Source organism: Camelus dromedarius, chromosome 21, assembly GCF_036321535.1.
Source record: "Camelus dromedarius isolate mCamDro1 chromosome 21, mCamDro1.pat, whole genome shotgun sequence".
NCBI lineage: Eukaryota > Metazoa > Chordata > Mammalia > Artiodactyla > Camelidae > Camelus > Camelus dromedarius.
The window spans coordinates 6,193,780-6,210,693 of NC_087456.1; the positions used below are offsets into that span (position 1 = coordinate 6,193,780).

The following is a 16,914-nucleotide window of genomic DNA, read 5'->3' on the forward strand; positions in this document are numbered from 1 at the left end:
TGAAGCCGTGGCAGAGTTGGGAGGGGCCCATAGACCCACTGGGCTGATACTCAGAAACAGTCTTGGCCCCAGCCCTGTGCCCCGCCCCATGAGGACACACCTGGCCCTCATTCGCTAGAACCTGGGATGGGAAGGACGCAGGGAACTGGTCCCCACAATGATCCTACACACAGATTAGAGAAGGTGGAGCCAGCAGCCCCCATGTGGTGGCGCTGTCAGTGGGAAGTGTGGGGGTGACGGCCTGTAAGCCTGCCTTGAGGAGCCAGTGGGCAAGGCCAGGCTGTGTGGGCAGTGGGCTACTCGCAGCTGACAGCCACCTGCTTGGCTTGGAGGAGGGTAAAAGGAAGCCAAGGGGAAAAAGGCTGAGCCAGTCGTCCATGGGGACCTCGGAGGAGCGGAAGCCCAGCCCCCACACCGTGCCCAGGGCAAGCTCCTTCCCTCCTTCCTGGAGGCGACGAGGCTCTGCACTACTGTCCGCAAGCCCCGCCCACTGTCCCTCTGCCACCACAGTCCCTAAATCAGCCATCTTGACATGTTGTCTGATAACAGAGACCATCTTCAATTAGTGCTAACACCTTAAATCAAGAAAATTCCTGGGGTCGGGGGGAGGGTATAGCTCAAGTGGTAGAGAGCGCGCTTAGCATGCGTGAGGTCCTGGGTTCAATCCTCAGTATCTCCACTGAAAATAAATAAGTAAAACAAATTACCCCCCCCAAAATACATAAATAAAAATTTGTTTAAAAAGGAAGAAAGAAGATCCCTAGGGAGGGTAGAGTGCAGCTCAGTGGCAGAGTGTGTGCTGAGCACGCACAGGGTTCGACCGGACTCACTCCCTCATCGGCTCCCTGAGGGCAGGAGAGAAAGCCAGCCTGGACACCACGAGGTTCTAGACACCGTGAGGTGACAGTCTTACTGTCACTGGCAAAGGAAGCTGAGAAAAGTAGACAGGAAGCTGAAGATAAAGGAAAAACAGGGCCTCTAGGCTCCAAGGGCAGCTCCGGGCCTTCCCAAGCAGGCCCTTCCCTGCCCACGTCCCAGCGCGCCAGGGACAGGCTCGGCCAGCCAAGGGGGCACCAGGCAGCGAGAATGCCAGGAAGGAGACTCGGGCAGAAGAGCCCAGGAGGGCCTGCGCCCAAAGGCCACCTGGCTTCTGGCAGGCCTCAGGGGCAGCTGGTTATTTCCTAAGTCAGGGCAGAATGGAGAAGCCCTGGGGTCCCATAGACCAGGGTGGGAAAGGAAAGGGGTGTCAGGTCTCAGGCAGCCCTCATCTTTCAGCCCAGGGAGGAAAGAAAAAAAACATACAAAAACAAACTCACCAACAGACATCTGATACTAATTTACCCAGGGGTGTCAGAGGCCAAAGTGTTAGTCTCTCCAAGGGACACGTGCACTTAAAAAGCAGAGTCTGAGGAGAAGGGTGCCCAAGCTAAGGGAATCTGGAAGACGTAAGGGAAATTTCTAGTAGCCCCAGGAAAAATGATCCATTAAAAGGTAGGGGAAGAGGATCTCCGGAGTAAGCCTTGCCTCCCCATGGCCTCCCCTGGTCCTAGCTCCTGAGCCCCAGGGCTCTCTTGCCCCTCTCCAGGAAACAAGACTCCCCACCCAGGTGCTCACTTCAGCAGCACATACACTAAAATTAGAACAGTATAGAGAAGACTAGCATGGTCGCTGAGCAAGGATGACATGCAAATTCATGAAGCATTGTGTATTAAAAAAAAGTGCTGCCTACGAGGCAGCCTGTCCCTTTAAGACACTGACCCCTCCAACCCCTGGCCTTGGCTGCTGTTACCCCGGCCTTCCGCAGGGGTCACGCAGCTCCACTCCACTCTTCCTGGTAGCAGACCGGAAGGATATCCTGCTGAGGGTCAGCCAAGGACACAACCTGGGGAGGCACCAGGGATTCTGTCTTACTCAGGTCAAAGGAGAAAGCCCACTCAGGATGCAGGGCCCTAAGAGGGAACTGAGAAATGAGATCCTCCTTGAGATGGCCTCTCAGTGTCCAGGAAAGGGGATACCTAGATGGGGGGACTGGGAAGGGGGCACTGGTCCTGACAGTGCCAGATCCAGGGGATCCCAACCAGGACTCCCCTATCAGCCTGGTCACCCCCAGAGCTCTCAGAGTGGAAGGCTCCAGTGCCCTGGCATAGACGCCCCATGTCCTATTGCCCGTCCCTCCCGACTCTTAGGGCTTCAAAAGCCATGGATGCGGCTTGAGGCGCTTTTCTCTTGCTCCTGCTTTCTCTCTCCCCTCTTTCCACCCCAACTCAAGATGGTCAGAAGCCTTCCCTGGTCAGCCCTTTCCAAGTCTTCTTACTTCTTTTACTCTCAATGTCTCCTTAACACTCTGATGCTGTGTGTGGGACACGACTGATTAAAATGGTGGCCCTGGTGTCGGGGCAAGAACACATTCGCCTTAGATGGTGTTAAAACAACTGTTCTGCATCTCTGCACATGGCGGGGTCAAGGAGATTTATTTTCTAAGCAGGAAGTAACCTAGGGGGTTGGGCAGTTGACAAGGACTCATGTCAGTTTCGGTGTTGCTCTGTACCTGCCCTAATGCCTTTCCCCCAGCTCCTATGTCCCACTTTGCATAAGAAGGTCTCCCTAAGACAGAGCCCTAGTCTACAGACAGCACGGGGATGCTCAGCAGAGGGGTGGACCAGCTGCCCACTTGGTGCAGTGCAGCACATTCACATCCCAACAGCCCTGCCTTCATGGGGCCCTTGCTCACATGACCCTCACTCAGGGTCTACCAGGTAGCAATAGTTAGAGGCCAGTCTCAGCCATTCTCAGGGGCTAGCTAACATGCTTGCAGCCGGACGAGTGCAGCCAGAACGTGCCCGTATGTGCAGGTATATTAGAGCTAAAATATCCTATATATGTAACAGCACAGTCCATGGCTACCTTGCTGAAATACCACTGCAGTGTACGTAAACACCATTACAAAGTCTGTCGAATGAGTTCCTCCAGGGATACGTCCACTGTCAGGACTGGAGTGAGGGTATCACGCTTTGCTCTGGTGTGTGATGGAGAGGGAGGCCAAGTGAAAAGGAGCAGAAATAGAAGGAAGGAAACAGATCCCCCCCCATCTCGTCTCTGATATTTAGTGCCAGGTATTGTCTTGTTTAATCCCCACAACAATCCTTAAATGTGCATATTATTATACTTATTTTATGAAAACAGGAAAGGGATTGAGTAATTTGCCCAAGGCCACACAGTAGTAAAAGATACAGACTCAAAGAGTTGTAAACCAGCTCTACTTCAATAAGCAAATAATAAAATAAACAAAATTTAAAATTAAAATAAATAAAGTAAGTAAGTAAGTAAGCAAGAGTTAAACTGAATCTCGTTTGAGGTCTCTTTCCCATCCTGCCATGGAGATCCAGGCACACCCCGTTTTACCAAATGTCCAGCTGATATTGGTGACTATCCTGGCGCACGCCTAAGCTGTCCCCACATAGCCCAGCACTCTTCATCACTGTCTCAAGGCACTCAAAAAACACGCAAATAAATAAACAAGCAAACAAACAAAAAAACCAGACCCATAGTTTTGCAGATAGGAGAACCAAAGATCAGGTATCACCTCACACCAGTCAGAATGGCCATCATTCAAAAGTCCACAAACGATAAACGCTGGAGAGGCTGTGGAGAAAAGGGAACCCTCCCACACTGCTGGTGGGAATGTTGTTTGGTGCAGTCATTATGGAAAACAGTATGGAGATTCCTCAAGAAACTAAAAATAATAGACTTACCCTATGATCCAGCAATCCCACTCCTAGGCATATATCCAGAGGGAACTCTAATTTGAAAAGACACCTGCACCCCAATGTTCACAGCAGCACTATATACAATAGCCAAGACATGGAAGCAACCTAAATGTCCATCGACAGAGGACTGGATAAAGACGTTGTGATATATTTATATAATGGAATACTATTTGGCTATAAAAAGAGAATAAAATAATGCCATTTGCAGCAACATGGATGGATCTGGAGATCATCATTCTAAGTGAAGTAAGCCAGAAAGAGAAAGAAAAATATCATATGATACCACTCATAAGTGGAATGTAAAAAAAGAAAAAGACACTAATGAACTTATCTACAAAACAGAAACCGACTCCCAGACATAGTAAACAAACCTAAAGTTACCAGGGGGAAAGGGAGCAGGAAGGAATAAACTGGGAGCCCAAGATCTGCAGATATAACAAGTTTCTACCGTACAGCACAGGGAACTATATTCAGTATCTTTTAGTAACCTATAATGAAAAACAATGCGAAAATGAATATATACACCAGAAATTGGCACACTGTAAATGACTGTACTTTGATTTAAGAGAGAGAGAGGGAGGGAGAGACAGAACCAAAGACCACAGGTAGCTGGGTGGGAAGTGGGACTGGAAGCAGGTCTCAGACTCCCGCTCAAGTGCTCTTTCCAGCCTGAAACACAACCGTCTATCTTGTCCATTCTTAAAATCCTCCAGGGAAGGAGTTCCCCCAGACTTTCTGTTCTAACCTCTCCCAAATTGGTCCATTCCTTTCCAAGCTTCTGATTACTTTGATCAAGTGAAATAACCTAGAGAAAGCACATGTTATGCACCAAAAATTGTAATCCTTTCTCTTACCCGCCCATTAAAGCCGCACCCTAGCTAGCCTCTCCGTCTCCCATGCCGACCCGTTGCAGTGCTGGTACCCCAGTGCCAGGGAACCCCTCAGGGCAGCTCAGATCATGCCATTCTTCCAACGAAAAACTTTGTCTCTCCCCTTTCTTGTCATATATTCAAGACCCCCAACATTGAATTCCAGCCCAGTCCCTTGCAGGCCCCCCATTCTCCAGGGCTCCTCGTATCCCCACCAACCTTCACTCATGCTAGTACCTTCTGGAATACTCCCTGGCTCGCCCTCTACAAATGCCTGTTCTTGAGCCTTCTTTCATCTCCTGTGACTGAAAGCGCCTTTGCTCTCTTTGGAACATCTCTCAAATTTTTAATGCATCCTACCACAGTTATACTGTTTCGTATTACTCCATTAGTGATTAGAATAAAAATAACCTATCCACGTAGGTGCTTTTTAGTTACAAAGCCCTTTCATAGACATAAGCCCATTTATCTTAATAAAAATTACCTATTTATTTTTGTTTTCCCCATGATGCCCAGTACAGTGTTTCACACATGGGACAGAGCTGTTAAATACTGCAACCTGAGGGTGGTCTGACCAACCCAGAGAAGAGCGAACACTTCCCTGTGGTTGGATCAGAGATCCTGAAGCTGGATGAGGAAGACAGAACTGGGGTTTGTTTTTCCAGGTTGATACCTCATAGCGTTTATTAGAGTCTGAGCATTTAGGGGCCCCCAAAACATTCAGCACTCTGATCCAAGCCTCTATACTCCTGTGAAATGCTGCTCAAGACTACACCACCTCGTGGGGCAGCCATCACAACTGGCTCATACTGAGCTAACAGAATTATCGCACTACGTGAACTCATGCATTCACGTGCATTTTGTGGAGTACACCGTGGCCACTCAAGGTCAGGGATATACTGAATTCAAGTTAGCCTCCCGAGGGTTGAGCACAAACCTGCCGTCGAAGGACGATAAAAGAAACAAGACCATCACAATTCACTGAGCCCTTGCCACGTATCAGACACTGCTCTAGGCAGTTCGTTTCGCCTGTCCTCTTCACTGCTGTGCACCGAGGAGGGCGCCAGGGACATCACAGACATTGAATGCATAGCAGGTGAATGAACAGATGAATAAAAGATGAAATGCAAACTCCTTCAACGGCTCTGGACAAATTCAACGCCCTTCACTTGGCCTCCTTCACCACTTTCCTCATCCGCCGTCCCAACCCAATCCCTGCTCATCGGCCAGATCTTGTGGGGCGGGTATAGCTCAAGTGGTAGAGTGCATGCTTAGCATGTACAAGGTCCTGGGTTCAATTCCCAGTGTCTCCTCTAAAAATAAATAAATAAACCTAATTACACCCCTCCAAAAATAAACATCTCAGCAAACATTTCCTTTCTACCAGGAAGTCCGACCTCTGCTTTTGTGTTCTCAAAGCATCCCATACTACCCCCACTACAGCCTACTCACTTGTCACTAGTAAACACTCACAAAAACATTCCCTGAATGAATGAGTGAGCTCTTTTTTAAACATGATCTGACAGCCGTACATCTCTCTGTGATCATACCTCCTTCCACAGACGACCGTGGAAGAATGCTTTCTGCCGTCACCTGGCTCTTGGGGAAGTCCCATCTCATTCAGAACTTGAGACTCATTGACTTTTTCCAACACAGGTCCCTTCAGTGCAGTACAGAAAGACCACCAGTTCTGGAGGTAGCCTGACCCAGATTCAAACTTTGGTTCTTCCCTAATTAGTTGTACAATCTTAGGCATGTTTCTTAGTCTCAGTTTGAATGTAAACCTAAGCTAAATAAAGCTCCGTTCTCCCATCTGCAAAGGGGAATGAGACAATTTTATCATCATCTATTTCCTCCAAAGGATGGGGGAGGGAAAATTCAGATAAGGTTTGAAAAGCTGCGGGTAGACGACGCTCAGTGCCGGTGGCTTTTCTTCTTCAAGGACGCTCTTGCCTTTCTTGGTACTTGAACTTTTTCTCAAGTGGCTCCTTTTTGCCTTCCTTGCTGGGATCACCTGCAACATCTTGTCAGGGAACTGTATCCATCTTTTCTCTTAATTAAAAAAAAAAAAATCTGCCTTCTTGGGGGAGGGTATAGCCCAAGTGGTAGAGGGCATGCCCACCATGCACAAAGTCCTGGGTTCAATCCCCAGTATCTCCTCTAAAAACAAATAAATAAACAAACCTAATTACGCCCCCCCAAATCTGCCTTCTTGAAATCTAGAGTGGAAATCTGACATTCTGGCTATAGTATTTTTGGGGAAAATATAGTTGCCTTCTCCCAGGTTCCCATAATACCCCATTTACGAACCAAATCTCTCCACTTCTGGTCAGAATTAAATGCACTCTAACAGTGCTGCTAGTCCCTTTAACTTCTTTTGCCCTTCAGAAGACATAACGAGATGGCAAGTCAGGAACACAGCAAACACTGCTTTCAGAAAAGTGGGGCTGCGATGTCTCAATGTGGCTGCGATGTCTCAATGTGGCTGCAATGTCTCAGTGTGGCTGCGATGTCTCAGTGTGGCTGGGCTCCGGCATTACTCCTGTCTGGGTTCTAGGTTACTGTGGACCTGAGACAGGAAGAGCTCACGTCTATTTCTTCCACCTGGCAAGGCACACTGTGCTGTTTCCTCAAAATGCAATCTCCTTGGTTCTCTACTCTTTTCCCCTCATTTGCTCTGCCCTCAAGAGCACCAAGTAGATTAAGACAGAGAAGGAGAAGAACTTGGCTGGAGAGGATCTCTCCACACGAGCCTGGGGACCCAGACACGTGTCACCAGCGCCCATGCCTGGCCCCCACCTCCATTGTAGGGAGGGGATCAGAAATAGAACCTAACCCCTAGGACAGGATCCACGGGGCAGAGACTCAAGAGGTACAAAGCACAGTAGGAAGAACTGCCGAGAAGAAAAACAAACCACTGCTCAGGAGATTGTCTCGCAGTGACTACGGTTGGCTAGGGTGAAGAGAAGTAGGTCCAGGAAGAGGGAGTTGGACAATGTTTTCAGGAAAGAGTGGCAGGAGTGATAGAGTGAAGGCAGAAGGAAAAGAGGCAAATGATTTTTGGCTTTTCTTTGAAACATCGGGGAGCCTCTGCTAGGTGAGACTTTCCTAGGGAGTGAATTACTGATTCCTTTGTCCAAGAATTCTGTATTCTGCCTCAGGACTGTTGGGAACCTCTCTCCTCTTCCTTCTCCATACCTTGAGCGCCTCTGCCCCAAGGCTCAAAGGGTGTCCTCTGTGTCCTTAATCCCTTTAGCACTAAGAAGATGGGAGAAGAGTGCATTCCATCACTGAGATCCTGAGAGAGGAGAATTTCCCAACAATGAAGGCGCTGATAGGGTTGGCAGATAGGCATACTCTAAAGTACCAAAGAATAGGCCCTTTCATGGGTCGTAAAGTGATCTGCAGGGCAAGTACTAGCATTGCTAGTCACCGTGTGACCTTGGGAGAGTCATTTCTTTGCAGGGAACTGATCTCCAAAGTCCTTTCCAATTCTAAAGCTTTACATGATCTTAGGAAATACAAGAATGCTCTCTTAAATTTCATTTCACACCACAAACACAAAACAAAGCAGATACAGAAATACCGAAACAAAAGACTTGCCTCCATTTTCCCAGCTCCCCTCTCCCCGCTCCATGTTCTAAATCTCTGACTAGAGTTGCCCAGAAGGTAGCAAAGTAAGTTGATTTGATTATCCCTAGTCTTCTCCTGACACTGAATGTAGGGATATGAATGAGAAAGCAGAGAAAGGCCAGAAAGGGGGGAGCTCAAGGGACTCACATACTTATACCTCAACCCCTGAACAATTGAGAATTAAGGAGGGGTTATGCTGGGCTGGGGCTGGGTAGAAATTTTTCCTTCAGTGTCCCTGTCCTTGAGAAGTTTGTTATCTAAGGTATGTCCCAGACTGGTGACATCTCATGGGCATTCAAGTCAAGGAGTCCAGTATGAGTGAATTCTGTAACTCTGCTGCCCCTTTCTGTTCCCCCAAGACCCACTATCTCCCTGACAGTGGCACCCAGGTTATGAGCACAGGGTCTGGAGTGGGACTGCCTGCTTCAAATCCCTCCTCTGTCATTTACTAGCTGGCTGTCATCAGTAAGCATTGGCTATTATATTATTTGTCAACTCAGCACTACCCTGTCAATAGACAGTAGCTAGCCTTTGGGGGTGGATGTCTCCCCCAGTTCGCTACAAATATCATTAAGCAGACTTTCTTTCTCTCCCAACACTCATTCTACCAACCCTATTCAAAGAGGAATACCCAGTTGGGGAGGGGATAGCTCAGTGGTAGAGGGCATGCTTAGCATGCGTGAGGTCATGGGTTCAATCCCCAGTACCTCTGTTAAATAAAATAAGAAGAAGAAGAAATAAACAAAACTTAATTACCCCCTTACAAAAAAAATTAAACAATAAAAAATAAAGAAATAATCAAAGAACAGTTACCTTGACATCGTCATGTCATTCTTCCCTTAGCCAGAAAAGAAAGGTTCCGGAACATTCTCTATTTCATATCCCTTTCTTCCCACCCCTCCCCCCACCCGCACCAGCTTTTCCTCCCTCATTACTGAGACTCAACTCTGGCTGAATAATCCACTTTTGTATAGTACTCTGCAGTTTTCAGAGTGCTTTTGCACATGTGATTTTATTTAGTTCATGGTAAGCGGTGTATTTCATCTTTAAAACAATCCTGTGAGCCAAGGATATTTTTTTCCCATTTTACAGGTAGGCAAACTAAGTCTTAGACAAGCTCACAAGCTGTCCATGCTCAAATAGCTAGGAAGTAAGATACACAAGGACTCAAAGCCAGGCTTCCTGACACTGAACCCACCCACTGCTTTCTCTGCTACTTGGCATTATCATGTCCAAGTTCACATCCTGGGAGCATGAGAAGCCTGAAGTTTATGGCCAGTTACAAACCCCCAAAGGGAACAGAGATCCTTTATTTTTATCCCTGCTGGCCCGCAGGGCTGTCTAGGCTGAAGGACCATACACACGAGATACCTGCAAAGTGTCAGGCTTAGGTGGGGTGGAGAAACCACAGAGAGACCACAGGCCCACAAGGATGTGTATCTGCTAAAGTACCACTCCATAATGGCCAAGGCCACAAGCATTCAGGCCATCGGACAATCCCAAAGGAGCACTGCCAGGAAAAGCCTGAGGACCCAGGCAAACTGAGCCTTCCTCAGCCCAGTAGGCCTCGTAGGCCTCCCTCACCAATATTTCCAGGGAGAGGGAAATGGACAAGCTCCCTTTTGGCCAGGGCTGAGAATGTGATCAGATTTAGACTAATACACACCCATGTACACTCAGCAGTAAATTCAGAGCCACGGAAATCAAACTCTGGGCTCACCCAAAGGCCAAAGGAGAAGCCGCCACAGCTTCAGTCCAGGGCTCCGGCACAAAGCCACCATCTCCTCAGACTCTGGCTGCCAGGCAGAGCTATAAAATGTGCCTCGACTTAATTTTTCCATGGACACAACCCCAGATGGGACCGCCAGGCCTCATAAGCTCTCTGCTCTGGGATCCACAGCTGGAGTTGGGGAGGGAGAGTATTTGGGGGATCAGGTTTGCCACCCCCTGGACCACTTCTCTTCCAATATCTTTCCAAGGCCTAGTGCAGCAAGAGAGTAAGTTTTCATTCAGAGACTGATACAGGGTTGGAATTCAGTGCATATTACTTACATCTGCTTGGCCACCACCCAGACAGTCAGGTAGTAGAGAGAGAGGAGGGGCAGTGCTGGCCCACTTCTGGGAGCCTGAGTAGTTGTGTGCTAAGGAATCTGGTGCCATGCTGGGACCAGCCTGCCCAGGATATGGGGGAAAAAACCTCAGGGCAGCTGAGACAATAGAGATTCCATCCCAGGGATGGCTGGTGGGACTGGGGCAGGGAAGCCACAAAGACCCCACAGGCGGGTGGAGACGGAAGCAAAGAAGGTTGGCCTGAAAGAGCTGGAGCAATGGCAGAATCGTCACACACATGCCCCTTAGCCAATTCGGGTGTGTGCACTAACCTCATGCATTTGGTAACCTCTTCCCACAACCCAGGAGCGTGCCAAGCCCCTGGGCTTCCCACTCTACCCCACCCCACCCCAGCTTGGCAGCCTCCTTTGGGCTTCCTGCTGCTGCGATTGCTCCCCAACATCAAAGCCACCGCTGTAGGAGCCGAAAATGAGAGACAAGTACAGGCCAGGAGAGCAGCGCCTACCCGCCCCCCCCCAGCCCGCCCCCCTACCCCGCCCCCGCCCCAATGCCGGGATCTCCGGCCGGAGGGCCCCTCTCCCTCTCCCAAGCTTTCTCCTTTTGCTGCAGTATCCTTATAAGGGAGAAGCCAATTCTACAATCCGTCTGGCTAAAAAATGTATATATTCCCCAGGCTAGATGCCGACTTTTCACCCACTGCAAGAGAAAGCACCACCTACACCAGCCTCACTCCAGGGCAGGTTTTGCTTTTTATTTCTCATCTTAAACAAACACCAAAACCTTTGGCTGGCTCAGGTCGCCTTGCAGCTGGGAGCCAGGAAGTGTGTTAAGAGGGAAAGGGGTGGGGAAGAGGGTGCCCCCGGTCCGAGACACCCCGAAACTGCTGGAGCGGGGAGGCGGTGGGGGTCGGCAACCTGCTCGGCACTGGGGCTGGGGCTCAGCCCGCCGCCGGGAAACCCTCGGCTCCTTCCATTGTTGCACCTCGGCTGTTGCCATGTTGGAGGGAGAGCCCCCTGACCTCCGCTTCCTCCACTCCGCAGACGGTCCGCAGACCCGGGCCGGTGCTCCGGGCTGGGTGCGCGTCCTACCTGTGCTCACTGCTGTTTCCTGCAAGACCCGACGTCTGGTGTGCTCGGCGACGGGGGTGCTGGCTCCGCAGCTCCGGGCGGCTCCGGCACCCGAGGACCGCCTCCTCCCGGGGCCGCTCCCCTCTCCTCGCTGCACGCGGCGGCCGCCGGCCCCGGGGTCCCCGGGGCAGCCGAGAGGAGGGAGAGGACGCGAGGACCAGCTCGCAGTAGGGGAAGAAGTCCTCTCGGCCGAGAGCGTGCGCCAGCCCGCAGAGTCAGGCAACCCCGGGTGAGACAATAGCGGGAGCAGCGGGCGAGAAGGGAGAAGCCATCTCCCGGAGACCCGGCGCACTGCACGGCGACGCGAGGCTCGGCCAGCCCGGGCCAGGACAGGCAGCCGCCGGCCGCGGCTCCAGCCCGCAGCGCCGACTGCGCGGCGAGCGGGAGGGCGGGGCAGGTCCTGGAACCCTGACCGCCCGCCCTCCCCTCCCCTCCGCTCCCCTCCGCTCTCCCCCCTCCCCCTCCTGTCCTCTCCCCTCCCCTCCCTCCATCTCCCTTTCTCCCTCCCTCCGCTGCCAGTGCGTGGGGGAAACAGAAACGCGCTGGCGTCAAGTTGTGCGTTAGCAACCCAAGAGCCAAAATTTCCACTTCCCACTTGCGTGAGGGTTTTTGCAGATGGTCGTTACTTTTCCCTGCTGGGACCCCCCTTTGTTCTGTGTCGGATGAATGCCAAATCATTCTGCTGGAAATGAGAGTTTGGAGGTCCAGTTATCGGTCTGGAGAATTTCTCCCCATCATTAAAATAGCGACGCCCGGAAGAGTCCCCACCTTGAGGATGCCGGGGGTTGGGGGGAGCGTCTCGGCGCTTTGCTCACTCAGTCTCATTCGGTTTTTGTATTCGCGCTAGTGGATCTTCTGATCCGAGCACCAGAAAATAGCAGTCACCAATCTGAGGGGGCAGAGGAGGTAGTAGTGCCTCCAACCCAACCATGGGAGAGAAAAAAAAAATCTTTCATACAGCATGTTATGTTTTAAAAATAGACTCTAAGTGCCTTTCCATGAGCAGTGGTCTCCAGAAGAATTTTTCAAAGGGCTCCAACCAAAGAAATCAATAGTTGACCAGCTCTTTTTCCGTTTGGTTTGCATAATAACTTCGATCTCAGATCCCAAAGTACATTTTCCTCAAAACTTGAACCTTGTTCTCTCCCAGCGCCCTTCTTTCTTGCCAGACTATGATTGACACCTGGTTCTCAGCCTCCCTTCTCTGCAATCCCCTTCAGGTATTCAGATATTCAGGCTTAAGACCCAGCCTCCTTCAGATGCCCACGACTCCCCAGCCAGGGTTCCTATGGACACATCTGCCAACCTGCCCCTTCCCTGGTCTCAAAGCAATATTTATTGAAATGCTACTATCCCAGGCTGTTTTGGGTTCACTGGAGTTTTGGGAGTTTTTTAAAGGGTGTCAGAAAAGCCTTTTTAAAAGACAAGGGGACTTTAATAAAAGTATAAAAGGGGACTTAAACAAAAATATGTATAAAAGAGATATAGGGGACTTTAAAAATTTTCCCACTAATATGAAACTTCAACAAACCCAAGTCTTAGATTCATTAGAGAATTGGAGGAAACTACAGAGCTCACTAAGGATCTCTTGGGAGATTGTTTTGTCCTCATATAAAATGAAATCTGGGCAAACGCAAAGGACTCTTAATTGCAGGCAACCTTGAATGAGGCGATGGGAGGAGAAGCTCATGAAAGAGACCTGACAGAGGCTGTTACTTCTCTACCCACCGCACTGTGACCTTGGGTAGTCCACTTTGCTCTCCAAGCATCAGTAATCCTATCAGCTTCGCTTACAACTCAGGACTGTTGTGAAGGTCACAAGAGAGAATGTAAGTGGACCGTTTTGATGACCGCAGAAGTGTGCTCTGCACATGTCATGATGTACACAAGATCCTACTCCTGACCTCCAGGCACCGCAAGGGATGAAAACATGCCTGCATTCGCTCACTGGTTCCCTGCTGATCACAACACAAATCTTTGTGAACAGAGTAACCCAGGGGCCATCAGTGGTCCAATGTTGCTGGAATGAGAAGTCTTCAGTGGAGGGCAAATGGAAATAAGCCTGTCTGGGCCACTGGGTTGAGGATCATATCAAAGCCTTTATAAGGCATTTAAGTAGGGAGAAATTGTTGCATTAGAAGAGGAACCAGAAACCAGAGCATGGCATGTCAGAAAGTTTAGATTTTGTCCTGTAAGTGACAGAGAACCCAGGGTGCAGACTGGGAGTGGTGTGCTCAGTGATCTGTGATGTGGCATATTACGCAGGAGGATTTGGAAGGCACACTATCTTCTTACCCCCCCCAGGTCCATTCTCACTCTGGCTTCCTAGTAGTGGTGGGCCAATGGGGATCCATGGCAGGGGAGTGGGAGGTGGGAGGGCAAGGCGGTCTAGATATTTATTTCTCAGGGATTCTTCTCTGTGGGGTCACTATGGGCTGCCTGCCACCCTCAGCTAAAGAGCACAGCTTCCCTCCAGGTGGTTGCCCCTCCCTCTCGGTCCCTCTTCCTCCCGCTCCCTTTCCCTCCTGTCTCCTAATTTAGATAATCACTCACTCCCTTCCTTCGACTTTCCAGCCAGGGAGTGGAAACCCCTTTCCTGCTGGCCCCAGGGTACTGCACACTCTTTTTGTGCTTTTCCTATACCCTACTGGCCTTTTGTAAATTATCTTTTCAAATTGGAGTGTGCCATTTGCGTCCTGCTAGGTTAGGAGTACTGGCTGGGAGTTCAACAAGGAGGCCATGGCTACATTCTGAGTGTGAGATCAGAGAATCTCAAAGCTAGGGCAGTGGGGGTGAAAAGGCAAGGGCAGATACAAGAGACAGGAAGTCAAATCAACAATACTTGATAATGTATTGACTGTAGGGATCGTCAGTGGGGTGGGGAGGAGGCATCTAGAATTACTCCCCACTTGGTGCCCCAGGAATTGGTGGCAGGTGGTGTTATTTACTAAGTGAGGGGCGGAAGTAAAACAGGGCCCAGGTGGGGGCAATTGTGAGTTTAATTTTGGGCATGGATTTGCAGAGTCATGTTCAGGTAGGGGTGTCTAGTAGGCTGTGGATTTATGAAACTAAACTCAAAGTTAGAGGTGTGGACACGTGATGTGAATTTTAGACTCTTCAGTTTAGAGATGATCAACGAAGTTATGGGCATCTATGAGTCCCCCAGGTGGGCACTTAGAGGAAGGAAGAGGCCTGCAAAAGAAATCAGAAAGAAACAACCAGGTTGATGGCAGAAAAACTGAGACCTTAGAGTGTCAGAAAGGAGGGAGAAAGTGTCTGAAAAGAGTGATGGGAACATAAACACAGCAGAGACATCCAGGAGGGCAGGGCTGAAAAATGCCCTTTGTGTTTTTTTTTTTTTTATTGTTGACTTATTTTCTTTATTGAATTAAAATTATTGTGTTTTTGTTTTTGTTTCTGATTTTTAATTGAAGTTTAGTCAGTTACAATGTGTCAATTTCTGGCATAATGTCCCAGTCATACATATATTTCTTTTCATATTCTTTTGAAAAAGGCCCTTTGGATTGACAAGAAAGTCACTGGTGTCTGTGGTGTGAGAACAGTCATAGTTAAACTTTGCTCGGCATGGCACCCAAATCTGGGTGATAGGTGTGTTTCCTCAGGGGCACCTGATCCACAGAGGGCGGTCAGCGTGTTAAACCAGGCTCTAGTGGGTCAAGAGGAAAAGAGACACGTGAATATAGGCCACTCTTTCGAAAGGCATAGCAATTAATGGGGAGGAGAAATATAAGGCAGTGGATGGGGCAACGCAGGATCAAGAGGAAGACTTTTTTTTTTTTTTTCTATTTCGAATGGGAAAGGCTCATATGTTGAGGGGGACACCAAGGAGACAGATGATTAATGAAAAATGTCCCAGAGGAGATGGGATCCAGGCATATGGGGGTGGAGCTGCCTGGGATGTCTTTGAGAGGCAGAGCAGAGGCAAATGCATTTGTGGACTGGTAAACCTAGAGGTTATACTTAGAAGGGGTTGCTACCTGATAGCCTCTAAGCAAATCTGAGAGAGAAGGGAGGGTTGAGGGCTTAAGTGGTTAAGGTTAAAGTAGCCACTGAAAGGAATGAGAGTGGTAGCTTCTTAAGAGAGAAATAGAATCGTCTGCAGAGTTGAAGATACGGCTGGGTCAGATCTTCTGACATGTAGTGGCCACAGTATGGATATTTTCATCATTTTCATCTGCAGCTCGGGAAGCCCAGGTGCAGAATGTTAAATCAGGGTTGTGGTTGCAGGAGAAGGACAGTTGAAGGATAAAGGGGAGAGAGGGTTCCAGGCAAAAGAGGAGACGCCGAAGGAGGGACCTGCAGCTAAAGAAAGGCTATGAATCTTGAAGAAGGGGGAATCGAGGCACTGAGCTCTCTCTCTAGTCTTCTCCTCTTCCAATCTTTTCTCCAACGCCCCAGCCAGAGTGCTCTTTCTGAAGCAAGCATCGGCTTCCCTTGCTTAAAACTGACCAGCCTATAAGCTCCGCGAGGGCAGGAATTTTGTACCTTGGTTTTTAAACTTTTGTATTCCCAGAGCCTGGAACAGTGCCTAGCACATAGCACCTGCTCAGTGAGATTATCGACTGAATGGGTGGCTCCAAATAGCTCTAAAGTTCAAACTCCTTATGCCTACAAGATCTCTTGCTTTTCGCTCTAGCATCTGAGGGCAGGGACTTGGTCTTGTTCATCCTTCTGTCCTCAGGGCAGCACCTGCTATAGCGTAGGAATTCAATCCATATATGTTGAATTGAAATCCTGCCTGCATCCCATTGCAAACTGCATGCACTGGCCTCACTGAGCTCCTTGCAGTTCCTAGAAGACAAGCTCTTCTCACCTAGGGGCCTTTCTGCAGGCTTTTCTCACTGCCTAGAAAGGGCCTCCCATCCTCATCCCCCTCCACTGCCGCCCTTCCCTTCGTGTGGCTTTCTCCCTGGTAAGCAGAATAATAGCTTCCCAAAGGAGGAAACGTCTGCTTCCTAACCCCCGGAGTCTGCGACTATGTTACCTTGCATGGCGAAAGTGCTGTGTGGCTGTGATTAAGTTAAAGACCTCGAGGTAGAGAGATTAGTCTGGATTATCCAGGTGAGCCCAGTCTAATCACATGGGTCCTTAAAAGTGGAACACCTTTTCCAGCTGAAGTTAGAGGGAGGTATGCTGACGGTAAAATGGTAAGACAGATACAACCCTGGTGGCTCTAAAGTTGGAGGATGGAGGTCCTGAGCCAAGAAATGTGAGCGATTTCTAGAAACTGGAATAGGCAAGGAAACAGTTTCTTCCCTAGAGCCTTCATAAAGGAGCAAAACCCTGTTGTCAACTTGATTTTAGCCCAGTGGGACCCACGTTGGGCTTCTGATCTACAGAACTGTAAGATAATAAACTTATGTTGTTTTAATCCATTAAATTTATGGTAATTTGTTACAGCAGCAAAGGCAAACTAATACACCCTGC

General features: G+C 49.3%; 1 protein-coding gene and 1 non-coding gene across 5 annotated transcripts in view; one reads left to right on the forward strand and one right to left on the reverse strand.

Annotated features, from left to right (window-relative positions):
• Positions 1 to 11,844, reverse strand: part of PIK3C2B (phosphatidylinositol-4-phosphate 3-kinase catalytic subunit type 2 beta) — a 61,225-nt gene extending 49,381 nt beyond the window's left edge. For all 4 annotated transcript variants that reach the window (XM_031438769.2, XM_031438771.2, XM_031438770.2 and 1 more), the window contains exon 1: positions 11,428 to 11,844. The gene's annotated coding sequence lies outside the window, so the exon portion shown is untranslated. The remainder of the gene's footprint in view (positions 1 to 11,427) is intronic.
• LOC116148732 (U6 spliceosomal RNA) lies at positions 1,607 to 1,713 on the forward strand. Its single transcript, XR_004132300.1, has one exon. It is a non-coding gene; the product is annotated as a U6 spliceosomal RNA (small nuclear RNA).
• Positions 11,845 to 16,914: the final 5,070 nt, after the last annotated feature.